We start from the raw sequence: 19658 nt of genomic DNA on the forward strand, positions 1-19658 counted from the left end.
TAAATTTAAAATTTTTTATTTTGTTTGCGTTTTTAGCCCTTCCCCGAGCTAATTCTTGTAATTCGTGAAATTTTGTCATTAATTGAAAAAAAATAATAAAGGTATGTTTTTTTCCTTTGGGGTTTTCGTCTTTTTATTTTCCTGGAGGGTTTTGTCTGGTTTTTTCCAAATCCAACTCGAATGGATTTAATCCCGTTGAATTCGTGAGTACTTGTATTATATAAAAAAGCCCCAAATTCTAAAAATTGGCCCAAATTCGTAAATTTATTTCCATATTGTTTCAAATATTCGCCCTAATACTAGATGCATCGTTCTAAACCCCCTTGGCTTGGGATAAAAAGCTTTTTTAGTTCTATTTTGGGTTTTAATTTTAAATTTTTTACCCAAATTTTTTTTTATTAAATTACCATAAAATTTCTTTCCTTTGATCGGTTAATATTATTTTTAGGTGCCCCAAAATGTCCCAAAATAAAATATTTTGTTAAGCTTTTCCCAACTTGAAAGCGGTTTTGATTAAAAGGGGATGGAAGGGAAAAAATTTTTGTAAGGTGGTCTTAAAATGTCAAAAAAAGGGGGAGTTTTTTTTGGGGTTTTTCAGGTAATGGCCCTTTAAAATTTCCATTGATTTTTTTTTAAAAGGAAAAGAAAAGGGTTTTCCGGTGGTTTAGCTAGGGGGTGTTTTTTTTTACTCAAACCCAAATTTCCCTTGTCTGACATTGTGGGCTTTGATTAATATAATTTCGGAATCGTTTTAATATTACCCAAATAAAAAAATTTTGTCGGACCGTTGAATTTTTTATTTTAACCCTTTATGTTCACCGTTTTTTTTAAATGAATGACCCTTCTTCTATAATATCTTTATTTTTTTTAATTTTCCCGGAAATTTTACAATCCATAAAATTATTAATTTAGTTGAAGTTCAATATTGTTTCCCCGAATTTGACTTAATACTTCTTCCCTTTAAATCCAAAAAAATTTCCCTTATTTTTTTTGCAAAATTTTTAAATTTTAAATCAATTTTTTTTTTATTACTTTCCGTAACTTAATTGAAAATCCTGTAGTGTTTTCTCTAGTCATTTTTTCTTTAAATTCTCTTTAACTTATTAAGATTAAATAAATTCATTTTCCTTTTAACAATTTGATTTTTTCCTACTTTACTTTCTTTAATTTTTGGGACCCAAATTTTTTTTTTTAAAGTTTTTTTTAATCCTTCGTCAAAAATTTTAACCGGGGGGTTTTAAGAATATAAAAAATTTTTTTTTGGCAAAAAAATTTGATCGGGGGCCCCCCAAATTTAAATTATTACTATGTTTCTGCCCAAAGGTTATTTATTTGCCCTTTTTCAATTTGGGGTTTTGTCGGGCTCGGTCTAATTCAGTGAAATTTTGCGTAAGCCCTTTTTGTCGTTTTGTCTCCTTGTCTTCTTTTTTTCGGCCTTTTAACTACATGTTTTTGAAAAAATTAAATTCCCCCTTTTTTTTCTTGAAAAAGGGGCTTTTTCCCCCTTCCCGAATTTCCCAAAAAAAAAAAAGGCCCCTTTTGCCTCCCCGCAGCCTTTGGCCCCCTGGCTCTTCTCCATTTTTTCCCCTTTTTGGGGGGAAGGGGGGTATAGGGTTTTGGGGTTTTTTTTGTTTTTTCTGGTTTTCCCCCTTAAACGTCCCCCCGGACATTCTTCGATTTCTTTGGGGACGGGGGGGGTTTTTTGGGGGTATCTTTTTCCCTTGGGGTTTTTTGAAAAACCCCTCACATTTCATTAAATTTTTTCCGGGTTTTTTAAATTTTTTTGTAATCTTTTTTGGGTAATTTTTTTTTTCCCCATCCCCGTTTTCCCCGGTTTTTGGTTTTTTAAAATTTTTAAAACCCCCAAATTTTTGGGTTTTTGATCGGTTTTTTTTTTTAAAAATTTTTTTCCGTAAAGGGAGGTCAAAAAATTTTTTTCACACACTATCGCTAAAAATTCCTTTTTCTATCGTTTAAAAATTTTTCTTGGGGATTTTTTAATTTCTCGAGGGCACAACTTATCGGGGTTTTCTTTTTCCCCCCCTTCCCTTAAAAAAAAAAATCGCGCCCTTTCCCTCCCAAAACCCCTCGTCCCTTTAAAAAAAAAAAGGCCCCTTAAAAAAAATTGGGGGTTTTTTTAAAATGGGGGTTTCCCGCCCAAACGCGTTTCCCCCAAAACATTTAAAATTTTCCCTTTTTTTTTTTTCCCCCCTTTTAAAATAAATTTTTTTTTTAAAAAATTATTTAAAATGGTTTTTCCCTTTTTAAAAAACCTTGTAAAAATCCCCCAAAAAAATATCCACCCCAATCCGAAAATTGTTTTAATTTTTCGCGGTTTTTTGGGGACCCCGGAAAAATTTTTTCCCCCCTAAACTTTTTGGGGGTTTTTGGGCAACCCTTTTTTTTCCCAAATTTTTTGGGGCCCCAAAAAATTAATTTTTTTTCTTAAAAATTCGAAAATTTTTTTTTTTTTAATTTTTTTTTTGCTGAAAAGCAACCCCCCATTTTTTTTTTAAAAAATTTAAAATTCCCCGGGTTTTGGGAAGAGAGCTTGCATATAATACTTATTTTAGATATAAAAAATTTTTTTTTTTTCCCCCTTTTTTCCCATTAATATTCTATTTTAGTCTTTGGAAAGTTGAAAGGTTGGGTTTTTTTAAAAAAAGGGGGTCCCCACCCCCTCGAAAAGCCCCCTTTGGGGTTTTAAAAGGCCCGGGGTTTTTGGGCTATCGGGGGTTCATTTTTTTGGGTGGGGGGGAAAACCCCAACCCCGGGGGAAAACGAAAATTTTTTTGCACCGCCAAAATGGTCTAATTTTTTTCCCTTATATTGGGAAAGGGGGTACGATCCCCCCTTTTTTTTCTTTTTAAATTTTTAAAAAAAACTAATAAACCCCCCCCCTTTTTATTTTTTTTGGGGTCGGGTTTTTTGGAAAATACCCCCAAAAAGGCCCTATTGTAGGGGGGTTTTTGAGGGTTTAAAATTTTAAAAATTTTTAAAAAGGAAAATTCCCAAAAATTTTAAATTCCCCCTTTTTTCTCCTCCTTATGGATTACCGGGAAAAAAATTTTGGGCTTTTTGTGAATTTTGGATTTTCCTTTTTTACCGTCGGAATTCGGTGTTTTAAAACATTCGTATGATCGAGTTTTTCTCCCGGTAAATGAAAAATATCCGCATTTCTTTCTATTAGTTTCACGACATGCAATCGTTCTTCAGCATTTAAATGCGTTAATCTTAGCAATTGCATTATTTTATTTTTCCTATCATTTTGTTTCATATACAAACATGATCTCGAACTTGATTTTCTAGACTTTTTGGATTTAAGAATTGAATTAGAATTAGAATTAGAATTAGAATTGGAATTTGAATTAGAATTGGAATTAGAATTTGAATTTGAATTTGATTTAGAATTTAAATTAGAGTTAGAATTGGAGTTAGAATTCGAATTCGAGTTCGAGTTAGAATTTGAATTTGAATTGGAATTCGAGTTAGAATTAGGATTTGGATTAGGATTCAAATCTGAATTACGATTTTCATCCGTCTCAAACTCATATATTTTAATTGTAGGAATAAACACCCTTTCTTCTTCATCGTTAGTATTTATTACTTGCAGATATGCTTTCGCATCTTGTACTTTAACTAAGGCGTTTCCTAAGTAAACACCTTTCGTTACGCTTAACAGCGGTACATATCCTTCTTTTAACTTTGGATTTGCGATATTAACACGCATGTACGAAATTGCTCTCGCAGGAATAGTGAAGATTTCTTCTTTTTCTTCAAAAGGTATACTAACGTTATTCCATTCTAATTGATTTTGCTCATAATTAACTTCTGCTCGAAATTGCTTAAAGAAATCCGAACCCAAAATCCCATTTTGCGGAATTGGAAAATCGTTTTCGACTATATGAAAATTGACTGGACATCCTAAGATATCTACCTGTGCCAGCCCTAAGGTGGTCACATGGTGCGTCGTAATTCCACTAAGTCTTAAGATTTCATTTTTATCCACTATGGTATCGGGAGTAACGGAATTCCTTTTAATAATATTCGGCCCTGATCCACTGTCTATTAAAAATTTTAAATTTTCTGTAAAATTTGGGCCTGTTAATTTTACTGACGGAACGTCTTCTATTTGAGTTATGTTTACTGCTCGGTAACCGACTCTGGTTCCCCTGCTATTATTTGAGTGGGGCGAGTCTGCGTGTTTCCCGGGGTTGCCCCTGTTCTCGCGGGAATTCGCTCGTTTCCCTGAGGTTGTGAGTTCTGGCGGAGACCGTTATTATATGCGCGTCTACGACACTCTTCTAATGTATGACCGGGTTTCTTGCAATATCTACACGTTACCGTTGCATTTTGATTGTTAAAACCTTTTGATTATTAAAATTTTGACTGTTTAAGTTTTGGTTGTTAAAATTTCGGTTGTTAGAATTTTGATTAAAATTTTGGTTGTTGAAATTTTGATTGTTGAAATTTTGATTATTCGGATTCTGGTTGTTAAAATTTTTATTATTCGGATTCTGGTTATTAAAATTTTGGTTATTCGGATTCTGAGCACCCAAGAACGATAGCTGTTTACGGTTATTATTATTATAGTTATTGTTGCTGTTAACATTATTTCGCGAATAACCGGATCCATTTCGATTTTTGTTATTTCCTCGGGGTTTATTGACCTGCCAGCATTTATCTGCTGTGTGCCCTTTTTTATGACAGTACTGACAAACGACGGTCTCATCTTCTACACGGCACGTCGGGACCTTCTTTTCGGCGGGCGCGCTTTCCACGAGCATAATACGTCTTATCATGTTTATTGTTTCTAACCCTTTTTCGGCTTCTATCGCGCGGCTCTCGATTTCCTCGAACGTACCTTCTTTTGATATTACAATTTTTTTATTTAATCCGCGTAAGAAACTTATTTTTAAATGTTTCTTGATTGAATTTTGGAATTCGGGGCTTAGTAATCCTGTTTCTTTTTTCTGAGCATCGAGTATACGCTTTCCTAATTCTCGGACGCGATTTGCATATGTAACTACTTTTTCGTCTTTCTTTTGGCATAAGTAAGCTAACCGTTCTTGGGCTTCATAAACTGTTTCTCTAGGACCGTATTTTGTCCTTAAGAATTCTACCAATTCTTGCATGCTGTTAAATGTTTTCCCGAGAATAGATCTATGCGCATCACCTTTTAATTTATTACGTACTGCGCGAACCAGGTTTATTTCTTGTGACGGTATAACCATGCTGAGTGCTTCCTCGCAACCCTCGACAAAATATACGAACGGAATATTTCCTCCATCGTAACTCGGCACGGCCTCTAAGGCATCTTTAATTGAAAAATGTAAATAGTTACCTATTGTTCCTTCGTTAATTACCATTCCTGGATTTTGTGGTCGACTAGGTGTGGTCGATTGATTTGTTATTGTCTGCTGTAATTGTTGAATCAATTGTTTGTTATGGCCCATGGACTTCCGCAGCTCGTTGATTTCCTCATTTGTGCCTGCATTTCCTCCCTTTGCTTGATCTTTATGTGGCGTGCGCGTCGTCATGATTTTTCTTTTTATTACTTTTCCACACAACTTTTAGTATCCCACCGCTGTCACCAAATTTATGTCACGTTCTGACTGTTATAATTCGTCCGTTTTTTGGTCAATGCATTTAAGCAATTTACCAGGGATTTGGACAAGTCGTGTGAAGGATATTATTATTATATTTATTATTTGGAACCGAAAAGATATCTGAGTTTATACGTATGGTAACGAGGATCAGCTTTATTTATTTGGTTATAATTAAGATAATCAACGTCAAAATCGACAGGAATAGGTTTAAAGGGGGGTGCGTTTTCTAATTGTTGCAATTGTTGGAGGAAGGAGAGAGGATCTTGATTAGAAATGACTGCTTGGTTGATCTGGAATCTGATTCGTTTAATACGAACGCGCCTACCTCCTTTCTTCGTCATTCAGCCGCGTTCACGAAAATGAATTTTAAGCTCGCCACACTCTTCGGCAGCGCTCAAAACCAATCCGCCACACCCTCTGCTCGCCACACTCTTCGTCAGCGCTCAGATCGTTAGCGTAGAGGTCAAATCTACTTTCGGGAATTTGTCGAGATTATTGTCTTTTTCTGGAAACCAACTTCGTAATCGCCACGCTTTCGGCAGCGAAAGTACTGGATCGCCACACTCTTCGTCAGCGCCCCAGCACAGATCGCCACGCTTTGTCGGCGGAAACTGCGAGTCGGAATCCCAGAAGTGACAGTGATTATTACGACCCCCAAGAATCAACCCCGTAATCGCCACGCTTTCGGCAGCGAAAGTACTGGATCGCCAAACTCTTCGTCAGCGCCCCAGCACAGATCGCCACGCTTTGTCAGCGACAACTGCGAGTCGAATCTTAAAAGTGATCAATTTGTTGATTAAAAATACGAAATAAGATTCCAGATTTTTACACTTGTTCCTTTTTAAATTTATCTTACCTTTATTCTATAAATCTCAATACAACTTGTGCGTGAAGCGCGGTCTTATGAGGTATGAGAGTGTAGGGACTAAGTCCCAGAATTGAGCGCGAATGCTCGAACTTAGCGTATAGCGGAACGTAGGAAATCGAATAAGGTTAGGAGAGAGTCTGAGAATTACGTCTAGTCAAGACCGAAATTAAAACTTATCTGCTTTCCGCGGCGTTTTTCCGTCCTATTTATACCCGAAAAAGACCGGAATCTCCCGCGCGAGATTCCCGCCTTTTTCCTACGCGTCTTAAAGGGGGAGGTATTCTAGAAGCTTCTAGAACATTCTAGAAGCGTAGTTTTGGGCCCATCTGGCCCCCAGCCCTTCAACGGACTCCGATAAGATAATCTAAACATTTACACTAACCCTGGCCGTTTCCTCGGAATTCCGAGCCTAGCGTGCGTCGTCTAAGCGTTCAAGACTTTCAACGTGCGTCGTCGGAAATGTAAAATTTCCGTACGTAACAATATTGAGTGACTGTGTATATTAGGAGCTTTCCAGTAAGCGACACAAGTCGACACAAGTATCGTTTTGTCTTTATTAAGCCTTGTGTTCACGATATTAGAAATCGCTCCGAGATTTCAGACAGAGAAAAAAATTGATTAATCACATTTAAACAATTCGGCAATTGACCAATGTGATTGGTTAATCCTCTCTCCGTCCAAGATCTCGGAGCGATTTCTAGCATCGTGAACACAATAAGGCTTTACTCCTTAATTGCTAAAATAGAAAGATAGATATGTTTGTGTCGACTTGTGTCACTTGCTGGAAAGCTCCAATGCGTTATATATATATATATATATATATATATATATATATAAGTGTTATATTAATATATATGAGTTCAGTTTGGAATTCAAATATTTGAAGCAAAAAGATGAATTATAATTATATTATTTTCATTATTCAAAATATGTTAGTATATCATAAAACATTTTTTTAACATTGTATGCACTAAATTGTTAAGATAAAAAAGAATAAAGAATGAAAAATAGAAGAGTTATATTAATTTGTTTTTTACAATCTGTTCTTCCAGCGCCCTAGAGTCTATATTAGATACATTTAAAAGAAGCGTAGGCCTTGAGAAATAACAAAAATTTCCTGTTTATTTTTTACGAGAAGATAACACACGTAAGTATTATATATTTTTGTTCTCAAATGTACCAAATATACACACATTTTCAACACATATTCAATATAATATTTTATGAAATAATCTCTTTATTTTAATTTTTTTAAAAGTGATACGTTGTATGAAATAAACTCTTCTATTTTTCATTCTTTATTCTTTTTTATCTTAACAATTTAGTGCATACAATGTTAAAAAAATGTTTTATGATATACTAACATATTTTGAATAATGAAAATAATATGATTATAATTCATCTTTTTGCTTCAAATATTTGAATTCCAAACACACACACACTGAACTCATATATATTAATTAAATAATAACTTTTTTGTTAAATAATTAACGTCCCGTTGCTTGCTCTTTTGATTTTTATGTGAGGATGTGAAGAAGTTAGCAAGGTTGTGGATTATCTGGACGCGCGCGCGCGCGCGCGCGCGCGCGCACACACACACACACACACACACACACACACACACACACACACACACACACACACACACACACACACACACACACACACACACACACACACACACACACACACACACACACACACACACACACACACACACACACACACACACACACACACACACACACACACACACACACACACACACACACACACACACACACACACACACACACACACACACACACACACACATTCAGAATTTTCGAAACAATACGATGGTCAACTACTCTGAATTGAGAGCTTGTGGGATCATCGCCGAAGAAAGTTTCGTGAGAAAGGGAGGCACCCTAATTGGAGAGATATATTTACTGCGGAAATAAATGCGAAAGCACACACACAGACAAATGGATCGAAGAAAATCTCACAGACACTGATTTGCGTTTCCCATTTTTCAAAAATAATAACAACATAAATAACAATTGAAATGTCGTCAAAAAATCAAAAAGATTTTAATCTCTAAATAAAGTTTCTAAGTAAAGAAGAATTACCTAAAATTTAATTATTTAATAAATGTACATATTTTACGGATTTAATAAGGAGAATTTAATCGAAATAATTACACACAGAGGGCTTATTATAAGAGTTAATAGTTATTGATAGTGTCAACTATGTACAGAATACCGATATTATAATAAAATACCGTTAATATAATAAACGTTACTGTCATTAATTAAAAACCTTTTTAGCAAAATATAATCGTCAGATATATCATTTAGATAAAGCTATAATTTTCTAATAGGCTACGAGCTACGAAAACACATCACAATAGAGTAATAAATATTTCATTTTGATTTATTAAATATCTACAACGTAAAAAAAATGTTTGAAAAACTTACTTCGTCCTTTTTTTGTTTATTACTTACGCCAGGTTTTTATGCTTTATTATGGTTTGAAGTTTGTCTTATGCGACTTTAGAATTTGCGTGAAATCACAATAGAATTGTATATAATTGTGTGTGTATATAATTTTGTTAGCAGGTAAGCGCGGGAGGGCAATCGAACGTACACGTCGAGTAGCTGCTATGCACACGTTTTATTATAACTCGTATCAAAGGTGTGCTTATGCGCACGTTTCTTGCAATATCCAATCACGGAACGTGACAGAAGTCCGCCATGTTTCTTTAATTTTGGTAGGAGATTCAAATTGTGTAATTATTTAGAATATGTTTAAATGTCGTTATGAAAATAAAAAATGTAATTGTCACTTGAATCGCCATTAAATCTAATTATTTTTTAAAATTACAATAGAAAATTAAGAAATATAGAAAGAAGAAATGAATTACATGGCATGGTAATGGTGAAATAATTTCGATTCATACTGTTTGTTACATTTTGCACTAAAAGTTTGAAAAATGGTGTCGCAAAATTGTTGCATATTAAGAAATGGATTATTTATCGCTTTTCGCTAATTTTGTCACTTCTTATTCTCTGAAAAGTAGATTGTAAAATTAATTAGTATAAAATGACATACCATTACAATTTGTGAAAATAATTATTTATTAAATATTATTATTTTAATTTTTTAAGTGTAATGTAAATTACATCGTATTACAATGAAACAAATAAAATTTAGAACATAAAATGAAAGTAACGAAACGAATGACAAGGACATATTACAAGAACATGAATTAAATTGTAATATAAATGCTATTATATTGCAATGAAACAAATAATATTTCGAGCTTAAAACGAAAGTAACGAAACGATTAAAAAAGTAAAAATTTAACGCATATATAAAACGTTTACCGCACGCAAGTATCGAGAAACGGCAATCTGTAACATCACATATCACAGTTATAACGACTATTTTGCAACGCAAATAAATTTAAAATTTATAAACTTTTTTGTTTGTGAATATCGACAGTTTCTTATTTGTTTTTAATTTAAAGCTTTCTGCTGAAGTATTTTTGTTCAGTATCCTCATTCTTATGTATGTTCGCGTCCGTACTAAACAAGACACAACTTCACTAGGAATATCTTTTTCCATCATTCGTTTTAATACTTTCTCAGTAACAGTTTTAAAAATCCAAGGGCCTTTCTGCAATGTTTCTGCTCCGTGAAATTTTTCAAATTCCACATTCATTACGTTGGCAACGTTCAGTAAAGAAGCTGAAGAAGTAATAAGTCGTCCTCTAGATATATAGCTAATCCAATCATCCTCGGTGTTCGTGGACATTGCAGTATACGTCCCCAAAGATGAGTATTTATTTCTAAATTTGAATGCTACGTATCCAGCAACGTATTTCAGTCCTTCATCTTCACAAATTGTACCATCGTTGAATTCCTCGAATTGTTGAAGTAAATCTAATTCTTCTGAGTGTAATTGATTGTAATTGATATCTATAACAGATTAAGGACAATGCCAAAAAGAAAGGACAAAATAAAGATTTTAGCAACATGTAATACGTGTGAACCTGTTAACCACTCTTTTATTATGACACTTTTATATCTTTTATAATATAAAATTTTCATTTACTATATATATTGCAGTGAAAAACCTACATTAAGATACCTTGAGTCATTGGTTAAGAGATTTCAGAAGTGGTAACGTACGTAATTTCTCACCTCCATAGGGAAAAATTATTACAATTTCCCACAAGCTATTGACACGTAATCTCACCCAATGTACAATGTTACTGTTTAAAAGCAATGATCACTAATTACGATTAGATATAAACTGTTGTAAAATGTTATAATTTTTCAATTGGAATGTTTGACATTACGTTATCTATTTTCATAAGACATAGGCACGTAATAGATAGAAAGGTAGACGGAGAAAACTGAGCGAGGCTCGCGGTTTTTTTGCCATAAATATAAAAAGAATGAAAAGTAATGGAAGAGATTCAAGTGCTGAGAACTGGCATAGAAAAAAATATGTAAGTATCCTTTCAAAAATGTCTGTTATCATGAATGGTAAGAATGACTTATTTAGTTATAAGCTCTCTGAATAATAAAAATAACTACATATGAAGTTAATTCAATCAGCATAGAGCCATACTTTTGGCGAAAAATTTTCTGTCTCAGAGCGCTATTTACTTTGACACAAACTGTATGTAACATAAAATATGAAGTTTTTCCTTAATTAAAAATATTAGATGTTATAAATAAAATCATACGGAAATTACTGAGCAATCGATTCCTGCTATTCCGTGTTATTGACTATACTATTTAATTTGTCATGAATACGTTTTATTTGAAAAATAAAATTGTCTACTCTATACTATATACATTACCAGATATAAATATTAAAATATTTTTATTTTCCAAAAATGTTCTCAGCGTTTAAGGGGCAGTCGAAATAAGCTCCAATTAATTGTATTTTTTGTTTCACAACTGCACTTCTGAACAAAAATCGATGTCATATCTTATACAGATAATGTGATAGCTATTTCAAATATTACTCTCGTAATTTTTTATATATTTATATAATTTTTTAATCATATATAAAAATAAAAAAACTTCAACTGATCTTTAAGTCTTGTAATTTATTTGGAATGAGGATTGTTACCACATCGAGAATCACTTTTATATTCATCACTTTCTTCGTTACAGTCTTCACGCGCAACATTGCTGAAACTACTCTCATTATCACTTGGTTGCTTCGTATGAGTATCTGTTGTTGTGAAATCTTCGTCAATCCCACTAGTTAGGCACACTTCAGAGATGGAGTCGTCGACAGCACTTGTGTTACTCCCCGCTGTAAAAAAATCTGCGGAATGCTTTCCTAGTGTATATACCTTCTCAATCGATAACGAATATCCAAGGCTGTTGGCTTATCGTTTGTAGCTCCCATTGCTCGCAAGTAGGAAAACAGATTTTCAAGCACGTCTTGATTCAAACGATTTGTCATAATATAAGACACATCAGCAGTGTTGAACCTTTCTTTTAAGTCATTGAAAAGATTTACCAGCGAAGAATTACTAATGATAATTCCCTTTTGAAATGGAACCAATGTCTTCCATTTGCCGACTCTCATTTCTTCAATTGTTGACGTCATTTTTCGAAGAACTTCATTTTGTTGAGAAAGATCTACGCCATAACCGTGTATTCCAGGATGAGCTCCGTATTTTTCAACGCTGTTGAAGACATCGAACCAGTCATTCACCATTCTTACGAACGCAGCAGTTTTTTCCCATTCAAGACAAGCATCCATGATTCCACGCGAACCACACCATTCGATCGCAGCCGCATTTGTGGCCGAAAATAGCTGAGTAGCAAGCTTGACGTTTTGGCGTTGTGGTCCGGTTACGTTTAGATGAGTTTCAGATAATTTAAACGCAATTTTTAACTCGCCACTGTTGATTTGCAAGAGCCTCGACAGAGCGGCAGAAGTTAAGTGATGTCCGTCTATGTGAAACCCGGAGTCTAGGAAATGATTACATACCAACTTTACGAGGTGTGGAACATCAGCGAATACATAGATCTTGACAGAAGCTTCACAAGGATGCATGAAATATGTCTTGTGATGTTCATCGTGTCCAACATTCAACGATTTCCATAACTTTTGATTGGCATTACCCAGGTCGCTCGTCATAGCAAAAACAGTGTAACCACTTGCATGTAATTGGGTTATGACGTCTATTAATAAATCTTTCGTTACATCCTGGTCAAACCCGTAATAAACGGGCTGTTTCCACTTTTTAAATATTCCGCGTGCAATAAGCACTTGACACCTTTTGTGAGGACCAACGACACGTTCAGTTTTTCTTTCGATTTGCATTTGATTTGTTAAATAAATCTCATCAAAACAAATTACTGTTGCTCTCTCCATTGGCGTCATGCTGCTACTTTTCGCTTTCATTATGGACAAAACGTCAGTCAGAATGCCTTCGTTGATGTTAAAATCAGTAATCCACTTGCGAAGAGTGGACGGTGCAGGCAAGGGAATCTGCTTCAACTTCCTAATATATCTGTATGCTTTTGGACTGACGCTCTTGAATGATATTGCTGCGGCGATATCTTCTTGAGACCAGCGGGTCTTCTGCTGTTTCGGGTTCATGTACATTCTTATTTGAGCCGGCGTAAAGAAGGGGCTAAGCATGTTTTTAACTTTTTTTGCAACGTTTTGCTGCAGTTGTTTTTTTTGTCGTTTATTAATTGTTGCCAATCGACGTTTTAGTAACTTCGTCTCAGAAACTGAAGCAACAAGTGCTTTTTTAAGTTTTCTGTTTTCTTCTTTCAACAGAAGCATCGCATCGCTTTCCTGTGCCACGCCTATAAAAGCAGAAAAACAAAAAAGATACATAACGTAATTTTTGTAACAATCGGTTAATAAGTAACTTATATCAACATAAATATGAAAAGTGTATATAAAATTTCATAAAAAAGTAACACAAATTAAAAAGTAAAAGTTATGCAAAAATTACAAATTTAGTAACTTGAAAAGTATAATATATGAAAAAAACAAACTTACATTGACCTTCCTTTTTACTCTTCCTTGTTGACCTAGACGTGCTTGGAGTTACTGTGTTGGACAAAACAGAGTTACATGCTGCACTCTTTGCCTGCATAGAAGTGCAATCAATTCGTCCATTCTTTGTACAAGTCGATGTTCTTACTGTCATAGAATATGACAAATTTTCATCGTTGCTTGCGACAGCAACTAGCTGTACGAAATTCGACTCGCAAGGCTGATCCCGATTTGTGCCATGATCAGTGCCTGTCACATTTCTCTGTGTATCATCTGTTCCTAAAAATCGTATCATTTATATTACAATTCAATACTTATGTTATAAATGATTTTTAATTCACAAATGTATACTTAGAATTTAGGTTACATTTAGTAACATGTAAAGTTACGAATATTTCAGAAATTGTATTAGACTCACAAATGAATTGGAAAATATTGATTTGGAATACAAACACGTTTGTAGCAAGAATTATGGATAATATGTAAGGACCTGAAATATTGTCAATACTTACTCGATTCTGTGTTGACACTATATGATCTACTATCGATGCCATTGGAACTGCATCAGGAAGTAGTTTTTTTGAGACTCTTCCCGAGTCTCCTACTAAATTTTTAAGCCATGTCTTATCTTGGATTTGACCAGGTAGAAAATGTTCTGAACAAACTCGAGCTGCAAAAAACGTTACATAATTTTTATATATTTTAATATGCAAATTAATAAATATTTTATACATCTTTACAAAGCATGTAGCACGTTTTTATTCATATTAATTACATAAGTATTTTTTAAATTCATAAACAAAATTCATACAATAATATTGTACACTTACCAGAAGTAGGGTTAATGTTCTCTTTGCAGAAAACTTTCCACTTTTCTATCATTTCCGTCTTCCTCGGAAATCCCAAGAAAGTAATGTTTCGGTTTTTTGCGTTTCGCGTGTTGTTTTTACAATTTTTTATTGAACACGACGGCATTATTTACAAATTTTGCACTTCTGACTGTGTACTAACTCACGGAAACACACCGACACAAGAATATGTTAGTATGAGTTCAAAATGGACGATTTTTGTCACGATGCGCAGAACAGACGAAAATGTGTCCGCAATACGAGCACACCTTATTACTTCCACCATGAACAAGGAATAGATAGTAGTGGCGCCTCTAGGGTGAAAAGCCCTTTGGTGAAATGTGAGTGGCGCGGATGAAGGCCTTAGGAGTGGCGCCTCTGTAGGACCACGGATAGAGACTCTTTAAGAAGAGTCTGGCCATCATCACGTATTTCGATATTTCGATTTCAAGCATTATGATTGGTCCGCCATTTTTTCTCTAATGACGTGGTAATATGACGTAATATCATGCGCAGTCCATACTATATGTTGCTATATGTCGATGATCTAACCTCATCAGGGTGCCATTACATGGAGCGCGGAAACGCGGAAACGCGGAAACGCGGAAGCGCGGAAGACAAAATTTACTAGATTTCCGTCGATCCGTTCCGTCTGTTTTGAATGCCTTAATATTACATGGAGCATATTTTGAGCGGAAAAGCGGAACGGAGAATTATAAAATATTAATTTTTAACGGTATTTATTGATTAAAATGCTTGTATTCAATAGATAAGCTGAAAAGATAAGCATATTAATAAAAATTGCAATGAATTAAGTGAACACAATTTTAAGAAATGAATACAAATGTCTATTTGTCACTATACTGTTCCGCTTTTCCGCGCAAATTGTGCTCCATGTAATATAAGGAGAAACAAACTCGCGGAACGAACGCGTCAAAATCCGTTGTCAACGCGGATACAGTATACTCAATCAAATTTCGGAGCTGTTTAATCACATTGAAAAAAAAAGCTTTTACACATACTCTTCGATTACTTTATTATTTAATAAAAGTGGCAGTATAATATTATAGATCCAAACATCATGTTGATGGTTATTATGAAGTATATCTTATATGCAAGCCAGGGTACATACATAGGCTGCGTTAAGGAGGCTCTTACCTCGATCATAATATGACAGATCTTTATGAAATTAATATATGTTGTAAAGTGAACCACAACGGACCGATGCCCAAAACTTGAGCATAGGTTGACGATAAAAACTGTAAAAATATCAGTATTGAAATTCGCATTTTTAACACAGGGCATATGGTAAACACTAAAATTTTTACCGGAAGTGATGTATTTTCTTGGCAAGTTTGCGAGCCAGGTAAACAAAAAACTAAGGAATTGTAGTTAAAATAATAATCTTTCTAATGATAAGAAGGAAACTTGGCGTTGACGATGAGTTATAAAAGATATTGTAGTTTTAATATGACGTACGACAGGTTAGGCGAATGATCTTCCGAGTGTCAAAATCGCGCCAAGTTTCTAACCTCACTTGCACATGTCTTTTCTCTGCGCTGTATGGTAGCGGCATAATTATTCTCTCGCGCATCGACAACCTTTATTTTCGAGAATTTTCCTTTCATTTTTCCTCTCAGCATTCTCACGTTATATCTTTCTTTTGGCTCCATCTCTTCATCGCATCAATCGCTACAACGCTACACGGCTACACCTCACTTAGCTACACACTGCTGCAGACGACGTTGTAACACGCGCATGTTATTATTCTGCTCTTTAGCACTGACGTAGTCAACTGACTTATTGTATAAATTTTAATATTTACACTAATAGAACATATAACTTACTCTTACACTATGTAAAAATCATTATTTATTTTTTTATTTAATTTTCCGATAATTTTATAACCAATTATTAATGATAATTTTTCGGTTGCTACATTGATTAGAGCAGCGGGTTAGAGCCTCCTTAAGTACTGGCAGTGAATATCGAAACGCAGCCATACATACATACACGATAATAGCGGATTCCGCTTTTCCGTTCAAACGTGCGGGACTCAACTCGCGGAAACGCGGAATCTAGTTACTATTCTGTTCCGCGCTTCCGCGTTTCCGCGTTTCCGCGCTCCATATGTAATGGCACCCTCAGTCTGCATCGTGGTCGTGGAATTTATTGCGACCGTGCAGTATCAGCAGTATACTCAGATTTTAATCAGAATCAGTGTCGTAATTGAAAAGAAAGTTATACATATTATCTATTAGAGGATTGTTATATTCAGATTATTAGGTAAGTATTTTTAATTTTACATTATTGTAAAATATCTGAAACAATATAACCTTACGTTTAAGATATAAATTAAACTTACTGTCATCAGTAATAAAAACTTCAAAATTAATTACAAATTCATCCAGTATGTATTACATGTAATAGTTTAATAATAAATGTTATTTTTTCTGATTTATCTATAAATCATTTATGTAGTTATTGAATATTTCGGCAACATGACTGGTTGTGTAGCTCCTGACTGCACAAATTCTGACGAAAAGGGATTTATAATGAAAATTTTTTCCCGAGATCCAGTTCGGCGTGCTCAATGGGCAGCAAATGTTAATAGAAAAGAGTGGATACCTACTGAAAGATCATTTCTTTGTGAAGTATGTTCAGGATTATTTATACAATTGATTTATTTATACAATTATTTATACCTCATGAAGCATGTTTAATGTTTTTATCGTGACTCTAAAATGAAATATTTAAGATTTTACTATTTATTATTTAAGGTACATTTCGCACACGATATGTGGGAAAATAACCGAGTTGACGGAAAAAGAAAGCTTAAGATAAATGCTGTGCCAACGATATTCGGAAGTAAAGCCAAGAAGATCGTAAGTTCTAAAAATCAAAAGCATATAAGAGGCAGATGCAAATTTATGGAAAAGCATTATATATTTATTTAGAAATTGTAAATTAGTAATGGTAAATCTTAAATATTTGATTTCAGAAAAGTCACCGTGAAAACATGAGACATACTTCACTGAATGATGAGGTAGGCTGTGTTAACGAACATAATGTACCAGTACAAAGTATTGTACCAGTACAAAGTATTTTACCAGTACAAACTATTGTATCAGTACAAAATGAAGAAGAAAATAACGATTGCGAGAATGAACTGCAATTAGAAAGTGCCAAAAGTAAAAAAGAAAATAGTGAAGTTAAAAACATGTCGCGTATAATAAAAATACAGAATCAAATTATATGTGAACAATCACGTATAATTAAAAAGCAGAATGTTAGACTAAGAAAATGTGAAAAATGCTTGCTTTTGGTACTACATTTCTTAAAAAGACTGCGTAGAGATTATTATTGAAGAAAGAAAAATTGTTGAAAGACTGCGTAGAGTATTATGTAAGTTGTATTGTATATTTTATTTCAGTGTCTTTATTTTGCGTCAATGATAGATGATACATAACCTATTTAAATTCATTGTCGGGATATATATAAGAAATGATTCTGGTGCAAAAGAAACTATGCAACATTCGTCTTTATTTCTTCTCTCTCTCTCTCTCTCTCTCTCTCTCTCTCTCTCTTTACATTATAATATAGAATATAGAAAGAATCCGCTCAATATAATGAAAAATGTAGAGAAACACATATTGTATGTTACGTGTAACAATAATTAAGATATAAATGTAAATTAATGATATAAAGATAAAGTCACAAAGCAAAAAAAGGGAATTAATATTTTAATTCAGTACTCGGAATTATAGATGCTCTTTTTGTTACTATATTCTTCGCATTGCTACTCGAGCCTTCACAGCCGAGGCGCCGATCGTACGTGTGTGACGTTGTACGTTATATTATTATATTATATGTGTGTTATAAATATTATGATAATATATTTGTGATGTATAACAATTACAATTTTGACAACAGCTTTTCGTACCTATTAGCTGTGAGGTATTATTCCGTTCTGTAAAGCGGTTTTGGAGAAAACTATAAGTTCTTTAATTTAATTTAATAATTTAATTTAAGTTAATTTGCATTAACTATTTTTTGCATCAGCGAAGACAGTGATGTATCTTTTAGTGGGATAAGCCTAGGGAAATCACTTTAAAACAATAACGCATCAACAATAATACTTCGCAGGTTAACTATTGTCTCAAAACTGATTATTATATATTACAAATATATTATTATAATATATATACAATACATATCATGTATAATAGATTACAAAAATAGAAAAATTGATTAATTTAATAGAAAATTTATTAATTTTAGCGTTAATAATAAATTTTACAAAAATGAAAATTATTTAGTGTTTGACGATTTGGCTGATAGTACGATCTCTATTTCTCATACTCGTATAGGTACGCTTCAAAGGCGTGGCGTCACATGCGCTCGGCCATCGATTCTCGAGCGGCAGAAATAGTATAATGAAAAATCGGCTTAAAATAAATATCTAATTCCGAGCACTTCTTCAATTGAACTTACTGATTATTTAGTAGTCGATGTAGTTGCATCGATACTTTAATGTACTTGTTTTTTTGCGATTTTACCTACTCTTACATATATACCACGATATAGATTATACTATAGAACAAGCAATGTCTAATTCTCAAAACTTAATTACTTACATGTACTGTGCAATAAATACAAAGCGAATATTAATTACTCGTTAAAAACTTATTGTTCCTGGTGTCATTTCTGCACTTGTTTCTTTACTTGTTCCTAGTGTCATTTCGTACACATTCTTAGATAAAGCTTCTAAGTCTGATGAGTCGTCTTGACAATTCACTTGTTTCGTAGGCGTACCCGTGTCTGTATCACTCACTTATACATATATGGGCCGGTTATGCTACATTAATATATATGTACAATTATAATACAAATATACATTTATATTATGGATAAACAAGTAAGAAATACGATAAAGGCCAATTAGTTAGTGCGCGTTACTTCGTTAAAAACTAAGGCTTCTATTCTCAACTCTATTTTATCGATAAAAGTGCATTTTTATTTCTGAGATGCTACAGTATATGTAACATAAACAATAGCATTTCAGAAATAAATGTGCGCTTTTTTTGATAAAAGAAAATTGAGATAATAGGTCTATGTGTACCGTCTTAAGAATCTTATTATTCGGTTATTTAGAAGCGATGAATAAGTGTCTATAGACACAAATATTACGTACAGAATCACACAGACGGAATTGCGATTAAAAACGCAATTTCGGTCGTAATATAAATAGTGATTATATAAGTGCTTTGATTTGTATTTGTATCCGTTACATTTTCTTTA

General features: G+C 33.7%; 1 long non-coding RNA gene across 2 annotated transcripts; it reads left to right on the forward strand.

Moving 5' to 3' along the window:
• Positions 1–16485: 16485 nt before the first annotated feature.
• On the forward strand, positions 16486–19118 carry LOC143907570 (uncharacterized). Of its 2 annotated transcripts, none has more exons than XR_013259891.1 (4): positions 16486–16643; positions 16839–17011; positions 17138–17242; positions 17359–19117. It is a non-coding gene; the product is annotated as an uncharacterized LOC143907570 (long non-coding RNA). The 2 variants fall into 2 exon arrangements; XR_013259892.1 differs by having other exon boundaries at positions 16500–16643; positions 16932–17011; positions 17359–19118.
• The last annotated feature ends 540 nt before the right edge of the window (positions 19119–19658 follow it).

The sequence above is a fragment of the Temnothorax americanus genome, unplaced genomic scaffold (genome assembly GCF_048541705.1).
Source record: "Temnothorax americanus isolate GAGA-0224 unplaced genomic scaffold, ASM4854170v1 Scaffold84, whole genome shotgun sequence".
Classification (NCBI taxonomy): Eukaryota; Metazoa; Arthropoda; class Insecta; order Hymenoptera; family Formicidae; genus Temnothorax; species Temnothorax americanus.